The sequence below is a fragment of the Tympanuchus pallidicinctus genome, unplaced genomic scaffold (genome assembly GCF_026119805.1).
Source record: "Tympanuchus pallidicinctus isolate F22 unplaced genomic scaffold, pur_lepc_1.0 scaffold20, whole genome shotgun sequence".
NCBI classification, from domain to species: Eukaryota; Metazoa; Chordata; class Aves; order Galliformes; family Phasianidae; genus Tympanuchus; species Tympanuchus pallidicinctus.
Genome location: NW_026294722.1, coordinates 7,020,703 through 7,043,457, shown reverse-complemented (window position 1 = coordinate 7,043,457; position 22,755 = coordinate 7,020,703). Strand labels below are relative to the sequence as shown.

Sequence of the window (22,755 nt, the reverse complement as noted above, 5' to 3'; positions counted from 1 at the left end):
CAGATTTAGAATGCACTGATCAATACAATTCGTATTCTCTGTTATAATTTCAGTTAGGCAGCAAAGGCATACAGGTAAGTGCTTGCAGAGGTACTTTTTAGCCACATTCCTGTATTGATACTATAGGTGGGTGAATGCATTTTAAATATTTTCACACTGTGTGTTCATATATTCAGCTCAGACTAATCAAGGAGGAAAGGGAGAGAAATTCAGAGAAAAAAATGACATTTCCTATTTCTGAAAGTCCCTTTGCTTTACTATTTTTGTAATTTTTAAGCATTTCAAGGGTCCTCTGTGGGCAATCATACAAGAAAATGATAATCAGAAAAACAAAAATAAAAACAGATGATACAGCCCCATCCATATCTACAAATCCTCATAGATGAACACCAAAGCACTGAGCTTTGCTTTGAGCCATCTAAGTTCTACATAATAATCTGTTCATTTTCATTTTTCTGTTCCATCTGACAATGGAGAAAGATTTGGTTTTCTTCTGGAATAGCTGTAATGCAGTGTAACTACAGCTATTGATTTTTTTTTTTTTTCCTCCCCTGTTACAAGTCATGTTAATAAACCCCTCAGAACAGCCTCCCAGTCCTGGTTTCTGCCCTTCAGTCTGGCATGTGAAAGAACAGATTGCCTGAAAGGTTCTCCCTTTCAGCTGGGCAGAACTGGAGCTCTTTGTTCTTTCACTACTTTCTCATCCCTGAATTTCAGATAGCTTCTGGAAGAAACAACAGCTGCTCTGAGAACATCCCTAAATAATAGCTTTTTTTCCTGTAGCAGAAGACATTGGTTTTAGAGCAGTTACATCGCTATGGATTTAGTAAAGCAGAAAACCCTTTGGGGGGTGCGTAAGAAAGAAAGAACCATAATAAAAGGTAAATGGCATCCGAACTATGAAACAGGCACACGTTCAGTGCTAGCATGCTCGTGCCGGCATCTAGCGGCTGTTGGCGTTATTACATCACTGTAAACATGCTGCGAAGTTGAAGGTAAGGCATCACTGATAAAGCAAGTAGCATTGTAAAGAAGGGATGGTATGAATTTTCACTATATGAGACCCACAGATGTGTTACTTTTAAGCAGCGTGGTTGGTACGAGTTTGACAGCAGTTTCAGCATGGGGACTATTGGTGCTACAAAACACAAATGAGGAAAGAAAACTTAAAGTGTTCTGCCCTCAGGTAAGAAATACATAAGAAGTGGAATTAGTCACAGTGTTACTTTTGCTCTGTTCCACTTCTGTGCTAAAACAGAAAGGTTCCTCCTGAGGCACACACTAAGTCCGGTATCAAAGGCACTGTTCTTTTGCTCCAAAGTTTACTTAGACAATAAATTACACTTTTGTAAGATGTTATTCACTAATAATACATGGCTAGAAACTTCAGTCAAATGTGATTGGAGAATAGAGTTGAATAGAAGTCAGCTAAGTTTCCCTAAAAGCCAGCAGCAAGATCTCTTTACACAGTAAACCACTAATTTAAGCGAACAGCCCTGTACACATCATTCTGAATGGAAAACTTCAAATCCACAGCAGTGCCAAGCAAGATGGCTGCAAAGTGGAACCACACTGGTAAGATTAGAGCTGCGTTCTGCTATTTCCACTGAAAATTATGCAAGATTAAAAATAATAATGAAAGTATTGTTTGTGTGTGTAGTGTTCACGCAGACTTGTGTTGTGGCTCTATAGCACATCTTCCATACAAGTTCTGTTGAGCCTACAGCATGTCATGCTTACAAACACCAAAACATTCAGTGAGATCATCTCAAGGCCCCTTTGCTCATGCCCCCCCAGTGCCAAGCAGACAGCTCATGCATTGACTACAGAAATCTCAGCAGAAAATTGCCCTTCTTCAGGGGTCAGTGCCAGGGTGGCATCACAAGAGTGCTGTGCATGCAAACAAAAATATATAGTACTGATGGCCTGAGCTTGTGCTTTGTGTAAGAAGCCTCTATTGAGTGTGCTTTAAACCAAGTATCTTCACAGTACCTCCTAAATGCTGGTGATGGGCTACGATGTTTCAATTACCTGTTCGCAGTGAGAGGTCTAATCACCATGCCTGTGAATCCCCATTACTTTTGGCCCCCGCTGTGCCCAAGTCAGTGGGAGTCCCAGCAGCACAAATGTTTATCTCCGCACAATCTTCATCTTTGTCTTTGTTTTGCCTCATTTATAAAAACCTTACTTAAAAGTAAATGACATATAATCAGGAAAGGGGAAATTAATCACACCGGAGCTGAGGTTCTGCCTCCCAGTTTAAAAGGAAACAAGAGAGACTGATCACAGGAAGACCCTATAGAGAGTGCATGTCAGCACATTAGTAATGAAATCTATGAAATCTTTTTGTCTCAAAAATAAAACGTATTCCCTGCCTGCTATTTCCTCTGTTCTGCTGAGAAGGAGTATGAATTGTAATTGAGCCTTTTCTGAGCCATTTTAGGATCATTTCTCCCTTCTAAAGGACACATTTATCCCAATTAAGCTATTAAAAGAAGTAATTTAAAAGACAAGCGAGTGAGAAGAGTTTTTATGAGTGAAGAGTAAGCCACATGCTGGGTGGGCCACAATTTGTCACTTCCAGTAAAGCCTTAGGAGTTGTTGTGCTTCACATGTATGCTTAGTAATAGAATGTTGGATTGATATTTCATAGAGGGCCTGGCTAGGGGCTCCTCTACCTGTCTGCTGAGAGGAAGGAGGGAACTGATAGAGCACCTGTAGTACTGGAAAAGTTTCTCAACTCAGTTCAAAAGCCACTATTTACCTTTGCAGAAAATGAAAATGGACATTTCCTTTGTTAACTGACATGCTATGCTGTGAACTCTGAGAACAGAGAGAGAATTATGCCTTTCTAATGTGGTTTTCCATCTTATTCTTTAATTGCATTTGGAAAGCTGCTGCTTGGGGAAAAGCCAGAGGACACAGAGAACAGGGATATGGCTGCTGCACCACCACATCCTTGTGCCATTTCTGCCTTCTCCATGCTCATTATTTAATGCTTTTCAAAACTGATGAGAAGAGTTCAAAATGGAAACCTCAGTGTTCCTGCCCTGCCAGCAAAACACAGCAAGCTGACCTGGCAATTTCTTGATGTTTAGAATAAGATAATGCATATTTGCTGTAATTACTTCACTCTAGCCTGAAGATGTGACTCTTAGGAAGTGGTATATTTCTCAAGAAAGAGAAGACACTTGAAAAACTCCAATATCTAGCATTTCAGGTGCCTGCTTTGATTTGCTTGAGTCTTGGGGGTAGGAGCCTGCTTTTCCTGTTGCCTTATGGGTAGTGATCTGAGTCTCAGGCTCACAAAGCATGTCTTACTCTGAAGGATATGTTTCTACATTTCTTCTTTGCCTGTTGGGACCACATGTACAAAAGACCTTTTGGTGCAACCTACTGATTATTCATAAATGCTAAATATGATATGTTATTAATAATTCAGAACTTTTTGCTTTGTTCTAAATTCTATAAAATAAGAAAGAAAATTACTTCTGGGAAGCAATTAGCAAATTATTCCAGAGCACTGATAATTACTAATGTTTCTCAATAGAAGATTTTTCTGCATAAAAATAGTTCTGCAGATATCCTGAAGATGGCATACCTAAGCCAGTTATGGACCTTCCAGTAGCAAAAAGGGAAAACGAAAAAGGCCCTTTAGGATTCATATTTTGATGTGGTCACTGGGAAGAAGTTTTTTTTCTTAAGACTTCCACATCAGCATCTTGCAAGGAAAGTGCTGTTTAACGGCTATGCAGAAATACTCAAAAAAGGAAGATCAGGAGACAAATATGAAAACCTTGAACAGATATTTGTGGATCTTTCTTTCAGATTAGTTTATGTACGTTAGATAAGTTCTATTGCTGTTTGTTTCAGAAAAGAGATAGTAACAATGTCTGGTAAGAAATGTCTACACTTTTTTCTATCTGTATTTGTTTATATTTTGTGCAGCTCATTTCATTCCATTCAGTTTTCAAAAGGTCTTAGTTTCTAAAATCGTAGTGCATATAGGAGATCCATTCACACCACAAACGACCATTTATAATCACAAAAAGAGGACTTACCCTTCCAGCTGGCTCTGAATACCAACTTCCCTCATAAGCAATTTACATACTACAAGATGTATTTTCAGTATTCAAATCTATACAGTTCATTAGAAATGAAGGTGCTTTGCACACTGCAGTAATTGATACTTCAGAGAAGAACAAAATCAGGGAGAGAATAGTTTCTTCCTCTTCCTTCAACATTTTTAAATGCCCACATTGTGGTTCAAGGAGACATTTGATAGTGTCAAGTCTTTAGTGTATTACTTTACAATAAGAGTGTCCTTGGGATTAGTATGAAATTTATTAACTTGGAATACGATGGCTGTTGCTCTCAGGATATTGTCCAAAAATGAAATCATGAAGAAACACAATTAAACAAGTAACTCTCCACAGACCTTGGGTCAAATTCTGCTGAAAATGATCTTGATGGTCTCCAAATTCATTTTCCTAGCCATTTACCAAGCCCCTCCTTACAGGGAGCTGGGTTAGTAGTGCTGCTGCACATCAGCTGGGAGCTGCAACAGCTCAGCTCAGCAGGCAAGGCAAGCAGCACATTTGTAAGTTCTGAATTAGATCCAATGAACAGATAAAGGTAAAATGTCCAGGATTATAAGAAATGAGCATATTGTGAGAAAGAGAAGAAAAATATTAAGCATACCTATTTCTTCCAGAACTGTGCAGTGGTTGGACCTTCCTTCCTGATCTCTGTTAAACATCAATGAATTGTAGTATAAATATTGTATGGGCTGTTGTCATCTTTTATTTCGTGGTAGTACCTGAAAGAAGGTATTTTAGTCTTTAAATTATGGTTCCAAGATGTTCCCACAATGAAAGCAGTAACAGTCAGACACAGAACTACTACCTGAACTTTTGAAAAAGATTCCAACATATTTTGCAGAATTTCTGTGGAAGGATTTTTTTTACCTTGTAATATTTGCTTCCTGCACAAAATAGCCTCTATCTACCCAAAAACAGGAGCCTTACATTTGAAAAAACACATTTTGATTTTTAAACATGTAGCTTAGGAAATATTAGCTATAGCAAAGGCTACCATAAAACACAAACTCACCCAGGTCAGCCTGACGTCTTGCCAAGAATTTGGTTTAGATCGATAGAAACACCATCAACCTATCTAATTGAACTGCATTTAGGAGAGACACAAAAGAATTGAAGCTGATTGTGGAAACCTTACCAACACATTTTTCTAAGAACACATTGCAGATTTCTACATGAAAAAAGAACAGCAAATTTATTACAAGGCACAAGCACTCACCATTGCTCCTAGGAAAAAGCCAACATAAAAAATGGGCTTTTAGTATAGGAACCAAAGTGTATTTCAGATCCTGAAAAGCTGCTGACACAGACTGTAACTGATGGAAAACCAACAGAACCTGTCATCTCTGCGTTACATTACTGACAGTATAAAAGGTATTTTCATTTAGAAATTCATTTGAAAGCAGTAGTGACAAGTGAGTTCTTATTTCTACCTACACTGGAAAGGATTTCTCATGCTAGTGCCTGATCTTTCTGTTATTTTAGGGTAAATCAGGAGTGATTCTAGTAAAGCCAGAGTACTCAAATGAATCAAACTGAGAGAATGAGGTTCCATACGTTCCTTGATCAGAACATCCATGCCTGTGACCAGGACATGCTGTTTACAGCAGCTGCCACTACACAGGAGGAACTATAGGTCTTGCTGAAAGAGGATATTTGGGGAAATATACATTTAAAAGGAGACAACCTCACAGAGTTCGGAAAAAGAAACTGAAATTTTGCAGTGCCGTCAGAAGTTGAAAAGGCTTGGACTGTAAAAATCGAGACAGAATGAAGAACCTTGGCAGTTTCTTACTCAGACATTCTTAAACATGGCAGTATCAAGCAGTATTTCTTGAAATCTAAACAGGAATAAACAAAAATAAATTTGGGTGTAATTCACATCTGAAGGCTGAAAAGCTGAAATTTAGCTAAAATCAAAACCAACTCCAGTTCATTTTCTAAATTTCACTGCAGTGTGAGGTTAGAAGCTCAAGATGCACTTCAAATGTCTAAGCAGAAAACTTTGCAATTCTTCTACAGGAGGGATTTGCCTGTAAGCAAAAAGATGCGGATTTACAAACCTTGCCTACAGACTGAGCCAACAACCATAGAATAAATAAAGTTATTTTTCTTACTTCAGAGAAGAGCTGATCTAAATAGTTGGCAACAAAAAAAGATAAAGTTAAATTAAGAAGTAAAAACAGTTCAATGTCAAAGTGACGTGCTAAACATTAGAGCTTTGTATATTTAATACATATTGATCATCAGCTCACGAACAAAGGATTTAGGATGGATCCATACTTTATTGCAAACCTTTCTTTCAATCTATTAGATTTTTCTATTTATAGGACAGATTCATAATTTCAGGGAAGGGTTTACAAGTGGAGCCTAAAGGATGTAGGCACTCACCTGCTTATATGAAGTTCAGTGGCATTTGAGTGTCTGACTTCCTTGTGCTCTACTATGAATTCTGACTTTAATTTATTGACAATTGTCTTTCACTTCAGAAAGCACAAAATGGTTACTCTTTACAGTAATAGCATCTTTGTTCTGTAGCCATAACATCTGTTGTCTGCCTTCCAGGGACTATTTTATGGGTACTTTACACAATATTCCCCAATGGAAAATTCAACTTTGTGTATTTGGGAACACCGATTTCACTGTAGATTTACAATCACAAGTGCCTACTTAAAGCGTGTTTTCACCTGCTCTTTTTCCTTTTTGCCAGCTCCCTGATCTCATCTATTCAACAGTTCTTCATCCAACCAGAAATGCTTGCCCAGCATCTCTATTCTGGTCTTGCCCCAAGGCCTCACAGACTTTATTCCCAGCTCCTTTTCCTGAGAAAGCAATCTGATTTCAGAAAATAGCCCAGTCTGCTGCTGGCTGCCTCTAAAAACCCAAGTTAGATCTACAAACCCAGAAGACAGAGACGAATCTGGAGAATTAGGTGAAATGCCTGTTTGTCTTGCAGTCTTCATTGGTAGCTATTGCAGAAACAAATTCTAATGAATGTTTGTGTGTATAAAAGGGACTCTACCCCAGCAGCTGAGCTATACTTGGTTTGAGATCTGAAGGAAGGAGCAAGCAGGGCTTGCAGGCACTTTGCACTGTGCTGGGAATTGGGCTGTCCAAAGGCAGGGACAAATCCAGTATTACCAGCCTTCATGTTAAGATCATTGCAAAAAAGTTTTGAATACTAAAGTACTAAAGACATAGCAGAAATTGAATACTTCTACTTTAGGGCCAAAATAAAGATGATGGTAGCTGTTATGGGAATACTTAATATGTTCTGAGTTGTGCTAGCAGCTCAACATATCTTTTTGACAAAATGCCTATAAATAATGATTACTGCTTGACTGAGAGTGTGATGAGGAAAATTCTAAGACAAAGTTAATTTACATCTTAAAAGGATTTCTTTCTAAAAACACACCGTGGTAACAAAATCTCAGAACTGTAATCATTAATGTCACCAAATTCTACTGACTCTACTGTCTCAAAGTTAAACAGAAAATACTCAGTTGTATAGCACTTGATTTTAGTAATGGTTTATATATTAACTCATTTACCTGGCAATTTCTTGACCTACTTCTTGTTTTTTCAGGCACGTTACGATAAAATGTAATAATACTCAGAGCAGCATGTGGGCAGTCATAGAGGAAGGAAAGATGCTGTTGCTTTCGGCCTTACAAAAGCCTTCCTAAACAACAGAAATCAAGATCTGAAAGTGCACTTTCTGAGGACTTGTGTAGTGTTCCAATCTAAGTAAAGAAACTATATTCTTATTTATCCGAGTACGGTTCTAGGAAGTCTTAAAAAAAGATCCTTTTCTCATCTAAACCAGTTAAGCCAGAGACCGTTAAGAGGGAACTGTGCAGCTCCTGTTGTTGTGGACTCCTCTGGCCTTAGGAATAGTTTTGGTTTCATCAGTCTAAAAGGAACAATTTCCATTGCTTTACTAAGAGGTAAACTAACTTGAAAAAAAAAAGAAATCAACTTAAAGACTTTTATACATCCATTACAGTTTTCACAAAAATAAAGAACACGCATTTGCTTTCAAACCTCCTCATACCCACTTCCTTTTCAGATAATTCATAACACTTATTTCTCAGTCACCAACATTCCCCAAAAGCATTTACATGCATTCTCCTTTCTTGCCCCTCACTCTTTGAAAGAGATCCCCATAAAACTATTTTCCATCATCACAGGTCAAAATTGAGAGACTGTCTCTGACAGAGGAGCAATTTTTTGTACTACAGCAGAATATTCTCTTTGTGTGCATGTACAGCATTATGAATTCTTGTCAGCACAGAGGAAGCGAGTGCACAGTAGGTGGCACTCAATGTCTTGAGGAGATAGACAGTACCAGTGCCTCTTTAATTAAAAAAAAAAAAAAAAAGGAAGGCAGCCTATCTTATCGCTTGCAAAATTAACAGCTCTGAATAGATAAATCATTAACTGTGGATCAATTTAATTAGTGTCCTGTCAACGTGTGCAGTCACCCTTTTGATCTATATCCATATGCATATTTGTGAAGTATCTATCACGCAGTTTACAAACTGGGCATTAAGAAAAAAAGGAATCAGATTATCTGCTTGAGGCTCTGCCTGGGCTGGGATGAGGGGTTCATCACTCACATTAAGAATATGGAGCATCTATGCAATTGATGTTGTATTATTGCTCAAACATTGGAATCATTTTCTGCTACACGTCTCCTCCATCAGAGATATTTGCAATGAGTTTAGGAAATGCCAGAATATAAAAGGATGAAAGTACCCTGTTCAATATAAAGTTGGTGTTATTAAGTAATCATTACTTAACTTACTGTTGGAAACCCATACAGACATTTGTAGCATAAAAGTCATTTCCCAGTTTCAATCACTTTTGATTTTAGATAGAAATACCCTTGTATCTCAGTTATCTGTGTGTGACAGCTCAGAATTGCTAGAATAACACACTGGAGACTGGCAACAAACCCTGGGTGTTTAGTTTGACTTTAAAGGAACCTAACAGAAATTCTACCAGTAAAATCAAAGACAAAATCAGTAGCTATAAATTTGATGTAAGGTCAGTATACATGAAGATAATGTGCTTTTTTTCCCCCCCCATAAAACCTTAATGGAAATGTAGATTTCCAAAAGGATTCAATTTGTCCTTGCCCCAGCTATCAAAGCTAGCAAAGGCCAGGTTCCCAGCTTTAACTGTAAGAATGAACCTTAAGCTCCCTCCTCTCTTAAAGAAAATCTCCTCTGGATCTCTGGAAGACCCAGTCCACACATTACTTACCAAATGTTCTCTGAAATGCAAAGTACAGTAAGGAGAATGGATTTGGATGAAGGCACTCACAAGAGGGCTACCACACAGCACCTGGCTTTTCCACATGCATTTGGAATTCTCTTTGTGATAGAAAAGACCTCCCCAACAATACAATTGCATTGCTGGGCAGGGAAAGAAAATTCCTTCTTGAGGATATCCATGTTGAGATGTTTTGTGCAAACCTGATTGTACTTTCTGACATTATTGATGTTGACAGCAATTGTAAAGTGAATTTGGAGAGATTAAGAGTATAAAAGCATTGACTGTAATTTTTAATAATTCTCTTCTCCTGCATTCTGAAGAAAAGGAACATGGTTGTTGTGGATATATTAATGGAATATGCCTGTCAAAATAACAAAATTGAAAAAGCTTTTATTGGGTAGGTATATCATAAAAATGTTACTGTTACATATGTCCCTTGTGTCAAATGTATTACCACAGAAATAAGTGCAGAAGCACCAACAGCAGTGCAGTATATAATGAAGCCTGAAAATCCCGCATCTATTGACACTGATATAAAAGTACCAAGTCAATGAGCCACATTCCACCTAATTAGTTGTAACATATTTATTAGGATTTTATATTTATTTTTTCATTAATATTATTATTACATGAATTATTAACAAGTCTGGAAGGCAGAAAACAAAATGGAGATTGTTTTTGCCTTTTGAATAGATTTTTGGAAGTAAAAGATTTTTGTAAACCACAACTGTTTCTTGTGTGCACACACATAAAACAGACCGTATATCTGCAGGAAATTTGCATGCCTGGAGATGATGGATTTCATGTTGGTTTTAAGCAACATGTGAAGTACAACACTGCGGTCCTGTCCGCAGAATTTATGTTTCTAGTTAGAGAGTCTATGATGGAGAAATTTTAATGCAGGAAGAAATTAATCTCAGCCAATAAATATCACATTAGTGAGTCAAAGACAGTCTTAGTAAAGTTGGAGACACTTTTTTCTCATTGGGCACATCTAAGGAAATGAAATCAAAAGTTTGTGCTGCAGCCGTAAATTGACAAGTTAAATAGTGCAGTGAAGCTGCAGAAATGTTATCAGCTGTGAATAAAGTGATGGAGAGGTGGCATCTCTCTCATGGCATAGCATGAAGCCCAGAGGCCATTTGGAACAAGACTCTGCATGAAGCACTCAGTAGTACTTGCAGGTGGGTTTGTTCAGAGGCTCATTTATTTTTCTTCCCCACAAAAATGACTCATTTCAGACTTTTAAATGTAAAGCAGCTGTTGCTTATCCCTGCGAGTCACATGATGGTAGAGATCAGGGTCTGCAGTCTCCGTGGGCCAGTGTGTGGCTCTGACATGTCCATGCCTGTTACTTCTGAACAGGAGGACCATGACAGGCACGGCTATGGAGGTGTTGTTCTTGACTGACTCTGGCTTACAGGAAAGAGAGAATATAGAGGCAAATCCTAAAGCTTTCCATTCAATTAGTGAACCTTCCTGCTGCTGGCAACAGGAACAAACTGCAGCTAGTACCAAAGAGCTCAACTCAGGCACCATTTTGCCATTCTCGTGCCTGTCTAGCAATTTGTTCTTTTGTATGTGAGTATTTCAGAAATGCCTAAAACACTTGAAACAATTATTCTACCTCAGCTTTACTTCAGCTGCTGGCAACCATTAGACTGTTTGTCTCCTCTTTGTTGAGCTGGCATTGCTGGAAGCAACACCACTGGCATGACAGTGATTGACAGGAGATGCTGCATGGAGAGGCACTAATTGGGCAAAACAGGAGCAGCCAACCACAGCATGCTGGGCAGTCTCCAGCAATGGTGAGGGGACTTGCAAAGCACCCTGGAGTCCCTACTGATAGGGGAAAGGCCACACACACAGATTGAACAAGAAAGGAAGGAAATGCTTCCAGAATTTGCAACCCCAAGCAGTAGCACAAACTTATGTTACCAAACCAGCTGTCAGCTGTAGAAGAAAGTGATGACTGACTATTCCTTTTGGATTAAAAAAATGAGTATTCATAAAAGCATGAGAGAATTCTTTGTGTGCTCTGTCATCTAGAACACGTTACCTCCCTTACTATCCTTGGAACTGTCATCTTTAATCATACCACAAGTCGGGTCTTCCTAGGAAATCTCATGGACTACTTCTTCATTTATCCCTTCCTGTACAGACTACACATTCTCTTTCTTTTGGAAAAACACTATTCAGATCCTTCTGGCAATTATATCACCTATTTAAAACAAACTAAGATGATACATCTTAATCCAGCAGTTCAACAAAAATGTTTAAATACTCACTGCCACGACAAGCACAAAAACACTAAGACAAAGCAAAATAACACCATCATCAAGAATGAGGCATTAAGAACTTCCATGCCACCTTGTACTGCTATAATGTGATGAAAAAATGCAGCGACAATAGTAGTGTGGCAAAGCCTTTAGCTACAGCAAATAAGGATAAGCCCAAATGCAGCCACCACGGACACAATAAAAGAAAGAAATAAAGTTGCTTATCTTCAGAAGACCTTCAGCAGGCAACAATCTCCAGCAAAACATCCTTGCCTTTGCTGCCAACCCTTAAATGAGGTCCAGGAAGGGGTGGATCTTGACTCCAGCCCTTCTAGTCACTCAGATTCATTGCATACAGCTGAGCTCTCCTGGGTTGGCCCTGCCTTCCCATCAGGTGCTTCATCACTGGTTCAAACTATGACTTAGCATTTCTTGTACACACCTGATTTTTAAAATAAGTTTAAATGTTACGTTTGATCCCTGAGCTAGCTTTAAGTACATGTTATTCTCTCTCAAACTTCATTACAGAAACATGGGCATGCAGCTGAGCTTTGCAGCAGTATTAAAGGTGGAAGAAAGGTGGTCGTTCTACAATACTCACCACCTGATTTTCCTTCAGTATGTCCAAGCTTTACTTCCACAGTACTGCCATATTTTCTGTATCCGTTTCAGATAGTAAACTTTTTTTGGCAGCATCTTTGTGTTTGCTAACAAGGTAGCATGACAGATGGCACACCTAAAGCATACCATCAGACATATGTTTTTATGTAAATACTTAATTTAATAAACCCATATTTATTTTTATTAGTAAGCAATATCTTTATGTTAATCAGCTGATGGTCTGGCACAGCATCTATAACAATTCATAAGACAACATTTCTGAATTCCAAAAGGCTACCTAATTTGATAAGGTGTGTAATAAAATTAGCTACTCAGTAACGGGAGGTCAGCGGAGTGTTGGTGCTCTTGTCTTCATATTCAGTCTCACCTGAGACATTCTGAACTACTTGAAGAATGAAAGATTCTTGTAAGTAATTGGTGTTTAAACAGCAAAATAGGTATTTAGCCTTGCCAGTCAAATTTCAAAGATCTCACTGAGACTGAAAAACATGAGGGGCAGAAATGCTGTAGAATGCATTTGTGGCTGAGGATGAAATAGTAAGAGAGGGAATAGAATAAAACAAAAACACAACATGCTTTTGGTTGGGGAAAAGATCAAAAGTAAAGGCAGAGCAATCGCTTTTGGAAATCTCTCCAGGAGCAGATTTTGTGCAGACACCTGCTGGGTGCCGTCTGCTACTCGCTGCATTTGTATGGTCTGTGCAAGGGAGAACATTTGGGGAACATTTTCAAAAATGTGCCGGTTGCTGATATATCACAAAGTGAAAAGTTTAGTTATTTTATTTACACCGACCCTTTCTTTGAATGGACTACATCTTCCAGTGCATTCACAGCACATCTAGTGTATTGGAACCTGAGCAGCTGCTTGTGTCTTGGAGTACTGCTGCAGTACAAGTAATTAATGATTGATTACAGACTTTTCTTCATTGATATATAAAATAAAACCAATGCTTTTCAAAATGGCCTCCTCAATCTTCAGTCTCTTGATAGTTTACCAGTGGGAGACGCTACAAAAAGTAGCTAAATTCACATGTATGTTCACAAAGCTTGAATCTAGTGTGATTTTACTACCTGTCTTCCAAACAGAAAACAGAAGCAGCTGCAGAAATTTTTACTGACTTCTGCCATCATGTGAAATATTTTACCTGGATGGCTTGCAATCAAAATTGCAAAACTAATTTGTCCTTCTGCCTAGTTTACACTCCTACCGAAGTATACAATTTAAAACTATAAATGGTTAATAAGAAATAGAGCTCTAATAGCTCTTTATCAGTGTCTTGATGGTGATTATTAAACATTACTTTAAAAATTATGTAAGATCTGGGAGCTATAAATTTTTTCAGCTCCTGGATGAAATAGAGACACACTGAAATAGGGATGCAGTGTATGAATACAAAGCTTCTTTTAAATTATAAAACAAAAGCTGGCCAAGCACCCAAGCCTTCTTTTCATCTTCCTGTCAGTCCAGCTCAAGATGTAAATACTCTGAGAGAGCAATACATCCTTAGAGTGACAGCACTAGGCCATCACTCACTGGTGAAAGCCACACAAACTGTAGCTTTGATTGGCTGTGAGAACAAATAGCACTGCAGTTCTGCTGAAGGCAGTGCAGCAAAATGTCATCTGAAGTACAGAGGAATAGATTCTCGAAGTAGTATTAAGAGTTTCAAGCCTTCGTTTTGACTGTAGAAGGCGTGGGAGATGTCTAAATCCACCAAAAGGACACGAGATACCAGTGGTCTTTGGCCAAGAGGCTGAATAACATGAAGGCTACACTAACACAAGGTGGCACACAATGGGAGAACACAAGGGATCTTAACTAAAATGTGGGTGTTCTTTGGTGCAATCATCAGGGTTTAGGAGGAGACTTGAAATAGTATTTTTTAATGCAACTGATTGTAAAAAACATATTTAAAGACTTGAAGAGCTTGTCTATAGCTAGAAGGCCACTGGGACTTATTTAGTCCTATAATCCAACATAGAGCAATTTTGCCTCGTACAGAAAACTTCTTATACCAGTATGGAAGTTTCCTCAAGCTTTTGTAGAAAGAAGCGATGCAGAAGGTGTTTGTAAAAAAACTGCTTTACATCTGAAAAAGTAGGATTTGCCTGGATGTGCAGTACCCAAACATCTCACCTTCAGAGAAATCTCAGGATCTATGTGAAGTTTATAGCAGCCTTTTAAAAACAGTAGAACAGACCCATAATGCTGAGATTTCCCTTTAATGAGTTACATGAACAATAGTCAGGGTCTAAAGGAACCCTACAGAATATGGTCCTGAGTGCTCTGGTTCTGGCAGTCCTATTGGCTCCATGGCATCAAACAAGCATCTATCCAGATCCAGATTTAGCAGATAGCTGAAAGCTGTTTGCATACAAGACTGAGTTATTGTACAAAGCTTTAACATCTCAAACACTTTGCTGTTTTTTTTTTCACTCAGAAAGGAACATTATAGCTCTTCCAATAATAACAAGAGATTGATCTAAACAGCCACCTACAAACCAGCAGGCCCCCTGTATCTGTCACTCCTTTTGCACACACCTAGCATAGCCCCTCTGTACCTCATACTTTCAGAGCTTATCACATGTATTCCATCTTCACGGAGTGCTCTCAGTGTGCTCCTTGCCAGCCTTGTGCTCCCATTTATCTTGTGTGTTTTGGACTTCTTACCCGAGCAGACTAAGCAGTACAGCTGCCTCTACAGAAATCAGATTGATGCACGTGATTACATGGACTGTTAACTTTGGTTTAAAAAAATTATTTACCTGCCAATACTCACAGACACCTTCACAAACCACTTGCTGATGACACTTCTGTTCACCTTGGAAAGGACACAAAATGAGGGACGCAGTGACATTCTTAATATAAATTTACTGCAGTGCTTGTGCTGTGTGAATCCTGTCATGTCCATAGTAGAACCTTTCTAAGACACTGAAACAATTTACTGAGAAACTGAAGTCCATAAGACGTGACTATTAAAGAAGTTATATATCTTAATTTGATGGTGCTTCTTGCACTTCCACGAACAACACAGAAGTTTTAGGAAAGGCAGCAAAATTGCAGTGCAAAATCACTTCTGAGACAAATTTTCCACCCGGTGCAATAGTTTAAAAAGTAATGTTTTGGCAACTAACATGAAACTTGTTGTTGTTTTATTACTATCTGGCTTTGGCAGCGTGTCCTGATGGAGGCCATGCACCTCATAGCTTCTCCAAGCCTGTGTAAGCCAACAGAGATGAGCAAATTAGTGACTGCCTCAGCAGTTCTGTTCTAGTCAGTGGTTTAGCAGAAGCTCAAATATACTGTACCCTAAAATGGCAGCTTCTGCATAGAACAGCTTCCACAATGTCGAAGTCACACATTCTGAAAAGGTGGAATTGATGCTTTTCAAACGCACTCCATTTTAAGCACTATTTTATTTTGATCTTGCAAAGAACAGTTCTATTTGTGGAAACTTAGCGATCCTCTAAAAATGGGATGCATTCATTTGCTACCTGAGAGAAAATGTGCCATGTTGGAAGATAAATGTCTAGGATCTTAGAGTAAACAGATAAACAATTGTTTTGCCTTTTGAGAACACTTTTTTTTTTGTCACAGAGAGATAGAACGCTGTGATTCTTTTTAATCCCCATGAAGAATTTTGCAAATATTTGCAAGATGTCAAAAATAATTAGACGAAACCAGCTTCACCATCTCAGGTATAAATAGTACGTACATTGTAGAGATCAAAGGGCTTCATTGCCTTGCTTGTAAATTTATAAAAAGTTTCTTTGAAGAAAAAAATAGGAAACAATGTTGAAGGAAAAAGAATGCAATACATTCATCTATTAGAGAAACCAACTCTATTAAAACTGTGTCAGAAAGAGGTTTGGATTAGAGGCTGTTGATCTCAAGCATAATGAAGTGCTGAGCTCCTGCAGCTTTACTGAGTGCAGTGAGAGCCAGAGAGCCATTGATTCTCAGCAAATATTTAAAATCACTCAAGATTTCTCCACTGCTTCATTTTTTTTCAGGGTTAATATCACATCGTATACTGTGAAATGGTGTTTGCCACCCTGAAATGTTTCCACGGAAAAAGGAATGATTAAAATCGCTTTTTTTTATTTTTCAAATATATTTCTGTTTTGGTTATGAACAATACCTACCCCAAATTTGATTTATTGTGTCTGTCAGCTAACTTTATGCCTTTGACAGCACTTTTTACCTTTCTCTTATGTTTAATGTAAGGTCAGCTGGATTCTCCTTGCTCGTGTTGGACCACTGTATAGCAACACGTGTCAGAAACCGAGTGTGGCCACACAGGGAAGCAATCAAAAAATTACATTTTGCACAAAAGGAATACAAAGAAAATTAATAGGAAAGGAGAAAGTACTGATGTACTGCATGTTTCTGCTAGGCTATATTGGCAATTCAATTTGTTCCACTCAGTACGTATATGGGAAGAAGAGAATCCACATTTCATTCTGTCCTTGATCCATTTTCATGTTTATGGAAATCAACTGGGAATAGACCTCTATATGAAGGTAATCTAGGTCTGTGCATAAACACTTGGAGAAACTGAACCTCAAACTGGACAGAATAAGTCATTCTTCCTACAGTTCGTTACTGTTCTCAGCAGTCAACTCTCATAAAACAGTCTTTACAAGCAAAACTACCTTGTTATGAAATGCTGCAGCACCTTCCTGTTGTTTCTGTTCCACTAGTGCCTCGATGCTTACAGTCAGCATTGTGCATTTTTTTTCTCTCCCACATATGGATCTGTAACTATTTTTAATGGAACCTAATCTCTCATCACCAAAGTACTTTCAAAATGTAAAGTGCAATTTAATTGTTAGGTATTACTATAGAATATAGAACCTTCCAAGTGCCTACAGCACAGTATGCTAATTCAGACACCACCCATTTAGGTGATGTTAATCATACACACATCTCTCAACTTGTCTTCAGTACATGGGTGGAGAGATGTCAAATCTGTCAGGATAGAAATTTATTACTAGATCTGCTCTATTTATTTTCTATTAACTCACCTATCACAGCAAATTTATCAAGACAGACTAGAGTGGAACTATCCACTACTTCACTTTCCAGTATCAATAACTAATGCAGGACCTTTCAAATCTTGGTTATTTGGGGAGCAGGGCTCTAATGTTCTGCTTTTAAAATACCAGAAAGGATAAGAGAAGTGAAATAAAGAAGAGCTGCTGTGAGGCACTGGAAGGGATAGCGTGTACCCCCAGGATTCTGACTGTTATTCACAACTGAGTACAGCCTTGACATGGAAACTGAAATGCAAATATTTCACTTTCCTGTTGCTTTCTACTAAACTTGGAGGATTAGGCTGCTGAAATAGAATTAATTCTGTGAAGCCTGTTTATTTTTTTGAAGGTTGTTATCTATGTAGCAAAATGGGAAAATAGAAGAACACAGTCCAAGAAACAGTCTTATCCATTTTCACCAAGTGTGAATAGAAGTAATATGATATCTGAGCGTTACATTCCAGAATATATAATATTTCATCACACATTATGTGGAAGGCATTGTTTAAGAAAATCAAAGCTAAAGTTTTAAAAGATACTTATAATACTCTTTTAGCATTCTCCACAATGACACATAATGTCTAGGTTCTTAATTTGTACTAATGAGAACAAAAAATGTAGTCAATGAAATGCTTCTTAAAAGCTGCAAAAGCTTTCCTCGAGAAACTCCAGAGCGATTGCATTCCTCGACAGGTTTGACAGAAACTTATAGACTTGAGTATGATACATGGCACAACACAGGAATATACTGAAGTGAATAGAGAATTAGTGGATTTTTGGCCTCTTGCAGCAGGAATCCAATTCCCTGTGGAGTGAAGGGAATAAACCTCTTAGGTGGCAACTGCAGTGTCTATCTGCACTGACCATCTGCCTGAGGGAGTACAATCCTCTTCCCCAGGATAAGTACTGAAGATACAAATCCAGCATCCTTCATTAAGTTGCAAATTTGTTTGCTTTTTGCCTTTCACACTTATTGTTTTCTAACAAAAACCCACAGTACTTGCAATCCACATGCTTTGGTTTACAATATGATATGCCAGTAACCGCAGTTTTTTAGTACTCTTTTTCATTGATGTCCTATTTTTTTGTCCTGTTCTGTATGATTACAACAGCCCTGAATACTATACATATCATTGGCACTGCAGGGTATTTCTAGCTAAGACTTGTTAAGTCCTCTCTGGGTGAGCGAAGATGGCACTCTGCTTAAGTAGCAGTCTCTAAGAGATTATTTTTCCGTAGAGACATTACTGGTGGACTCTATTAAGCCTTTAAAAGTGTCTTTTGTCTAGTTGGGCAAGCAAAGAGAAAACTGGAAGTATGTCACGATAACAGCCTGGTTGGGATGTTCAGCTCTGTTGCATACGTATATGATATAATTAGAATGCTTTAATCTCAACTCCTGAAGAGGTGGCTATGTAAATATTATGCAGCATCAAATTACTCACAGTGTCAAATGGGAACTCACATCATGGTGTTTGACTCTCCGGGGCGCACTGCCCTTCTAGTATGATTTCAAATCCTATAAAGGATCTTTGGTGTGAAAACAAGCTCCCTGGATCTTTTCCAGTCCTCCCTTACATATTACAGTTGCAGTAGAACAACTGTACTATAGCCAAGTGTCTATATAGATTTAAAATGTCTTCAGAAACCATCTTGATTTTTGGCAATGAAATGAAAAAAGAAAGAAATTACTTAACTAACTACTGAGTGCAGCATTTGGAGCTGTTTTTGGTTCTCACTCTTTATTCAGTCGATATGTTAGCTGAGGCGAACACAAAATATAATTGTCTATGAACTGTCAGAATTGCTAGCACAGGACTTGTCTGTGTGCAGTGATCTCTAGCAGTGTGTGATTAACTTGGAACAGCTTTAAAGTCACCATGGAACATTTAAACTGTGTATCAAGACAAAGTGGGATGGTTCAGAACTTGTCAGCATGAGAAGAAGACGGAATAAAGTTTGCATTGTAATGAATACAGTTCATTTAATTGTTAGGGCTTATTGCTAACATTTCTAAAGACTGGGTCAGTAATGACACAAATAATTAAACTTTGCTATCTGCAGTATCTTTTACCTACAAGTATCATTCACTGTAGGATTAATTTATTAGTTAAATCTCAGATGAACTTCAGTGAAAGAAGAAAAAGGTGTTTAAGACTTACACGGCTGACATGATTATCTGACAGCTTGGTGACAAAACTGGTAACAGAAGTCAAAAGCCATGGCTCTCTGTCCAACTTTTGCTGGGCCATATTATGAGCAAAGGCCATTTTATTCCATATAGAAAATTCAAACTTCAGCAATCATGAATGTGACAGTGCTGAATATCAGCCATGAGCTGAAATGCCAAAGCAGTGACATCTATTTGTGTCATAGTTTGTTACTGAGGTTGAAAGATTACTTGTTAAGTAAACCTTGCAGCTCTCTATTTCAGCCTTTGGCATTTCTCAGATTTGGTATAAGTAAAAGTTCAGAATAGTTTGGCAACATGGGTGTATTTTCATATCTTATGGAATACTAAAATTAATTGATATATTAGGAGTTTTCATTCAAAATAAATAAAGCACTTTCCTAATTTGATTGTTTTAAAGCTACATTTAGTGATATCTTTATTTGCTGTCCTCCTATGAATAGTTACCATATGTTGGAGTTAATAGAAATTTCGCATCATCTTTTATGAGAGCATCAATTTATCTGCAATTAAGTTTAGATTGTCTAATAAAATTCTGTGACATTTTAGCCTACAGTTTATGTCTCAGTAAAAGGCTCCTCTGAATGTTATTGCTATAAGAATTCATGTAATGACTAAAGATAAACCATTTTACTTCAGGCTGGACGGATGAATATGTCAGCATAAAAATAAAACAGGTAATAGATGAACATACAGTCAGTGAGGCAAAGGAGACAAGGAAGTCTCTGAATGGATTTCAGTCAAAGCTGTGCAATCAAAGAAGTTCCACAGTTCTTTTGCAATATGGGAAAGAGATACACAGAGTTAGCAGTTACAGCTTTCTGTTACTCCCAATCTATCTAAAGGCTATGAAGGACAATGAATTTCCTAAATAAAGATGCTAATCCTACAAGCAATTTAATGTCTGCTGCATCCACATCTTTAATTACAAGAAATGACAGATGAAGCCATTTAATTTAGACCTCAATATGAATTCATACACATTTTGAAGTTTGTTGTCACTCAGAATCTAGTTTTTGGGTACAAACGAAATTGTATTTCTGGATATGAAACATGGCAAGAATCCTAATTTCCCTAACAACAGTTGGACTGGTAGCACAGACTGATGTAACAGACCATTCCATTGCATTCTTCACTCTCCAACTGAAAAACATTCCCTTTGCTCTAGTAGTTACATTAGTCTGCCTTTTCTGGGATGCCACATGTTATTTATTTAATTCAATTCCCAAGACTTCAAAAAGAAAAGGAAAAAGAAGAAGGAAATTGGAGTTCTGGAAAGGTTGACAGACAAGGATGGATTGGAGCCAAAACCTGACTGAATAAAATCTGTCAATTCTCCACTTAAAACTGAAAGCAACTTTCCAGCTGAGGATTCATCTTCAAACATGAGCCTGGATCTTTAATGAAAAAGAGAGCAAAACACAGTTTAAAGAACTGTCCTGAGAGACTTTCAAACTCTTTCAATTTGTCACACCATCCAAGATTAACAAATGTTATGGATGAGTCTTTCGTTACATGACAGAACTTTTTTTTTTTTTTTTTTTTTTTTTTTTGCAATATCCTCCATAAGATGAGTTTTTAAGTCTCTCTGAAAATGCTTACAAAACAAATTTATACACAAAATATCTGAGTCCTCACCCAACGGCACCCATCTTTTCTTTTACTTTAGACAACAATGTCCAGCAGAATTCTGTTGGAGGGAAGAGGAAAAAAGGCAAAGTAATGAAATCAGATAAGGATTAGTTCTGCTATGGCATGTCCATTTTTATGTCAATTAAAGCAAAAAAATCAACATTGTGCTGGAAGTCTACATGCAAAAAGTAATGAGCCAATATGAACACATGAACACAAATCTTCAAGTTGTGTCACAGTCAAGTTGTGACTGAGTAAAGCTACAGCATAATAAAGCCAGAGCATCCTTCACTACTCTGTTAGAAAGGATTTACAGTATATCATTTTGGATAGCGTTACTATTGGATATATAGACTCATCTTGAGACATCTTTTACTAAGTTATTACGAATTTCAAAAAATGGACAAAGATTGGTGATATTAAACATTTCCAACTCTCTTTCTGCATTTCCATTCCCTAATATAGGGAAAGCTTCACTGGAGGATGCTCACTGATGCCTTCGAGACTCTTCCAGAAGGAAATCACTAAAAAAATCATTTGAAATGTTATATTCCAAGTAAATCTTTACTTGGAAAGTAGGTGTATTTTTAAAATATCCATTACTTGAATGAAATGCTGTATTACTGTGTGTTTCTGTACATAATTTAATACATACTTTAATAAGACATAAAAGCTGCTTGAATCATATACACACTTGAATATTATTGGCTAACAAAAATGTTTACGAAGTATGACAATTTTGAGGGAAGATATATTAGCCATAAAATTAATAGACTGCAACTTCCCATCATTTTATTCAATACAGGTTGACAAGGATAAACTGTGTTTAGTTCTTTATCTAAAATAATCTGTTATTCAACTTGGAATGATGTATCCAAATGATTTTTACACAACAGTGAGCTACATACACCTATTGTTAATATTTAAAAGTGATGGATGTAAATGGCCCTTCCATATTTCATCTTCTGCAATATTTATTCAGCAGAAAAGAGATGCGGGGTGGGAAATGAACTTTACAAAGTAATTACTTTTGATCTTGACAAAATCTATTCAAAGGCCTTCAGGTAAACATCAGCTTGATGGGTGCGCCGTGGTGTGCAACAGTTATGTGTCATGCTTAATGGAATTGTGATGTATGTTAAAACTTACAGATGGTCTAGGGAATTACAAAAACCATTCAGGAAAAACAATGTGAACTGCTCGTAATCTATCCACTAGAAAATCAGCAAGAGTTGGTTTCCATTTGCTTTTATTTTTGTGTAAGGAAAGAAGGAAACTTGAAGCAACAGAAAAAAAACACCAGTAATTATTCTTCTTCTAATTGAAAAAAAAAAAACAAACAACAAATAAATGAAGAATATAGAAATCAAAAAGAGAATCAATGATAGGAATATATTCCACCAACAAAGAAGTTAACATGTGCAACACATGCTTGTATTCAGGCCTGTTGTCTTAAAAAAACCCAAACCTATTACATAGAACATACATTCAAATATTTGGAAAGATTTCCTGGAGAATCGCCACATACTTTTAATTTCTCTGGAGCTCCTCCTTAAAAGACAAAAATGTTGATATTGAAAATGCTATCAGTAGTTTTTGAACTCACAAGGTTGAGGAC

At 37.5% G+C, this 22,755-nt stretch overlaps 1 long non-coding RNA gene across 1 annotated transcript in view; it reads right to left on the bottom strand.

Annotated features, from left to right (window-relative positions):
• LOC128080810 (uncharacterized) overlaps nt 1–22,755 on the bottom strand; it is a 123,962-nt gene that overhangs the window by 4,259 nt on the left and 96,948 nt on the right. The window contains exons 3-4 of the long non-coding RNA XR_008206896.1: nt 15,413–15,495; nt 4,702–4,819 (exon numbers count right to left, since the gene is read on the bottom strand). This is a non-coding gene — a long non-coding RNA (uncharacterized LOC128080810). The remainder of the gene's footprint in view (nt 1–4,701; nt 4,820–15,412; nt 15,496–22,755) is intronic.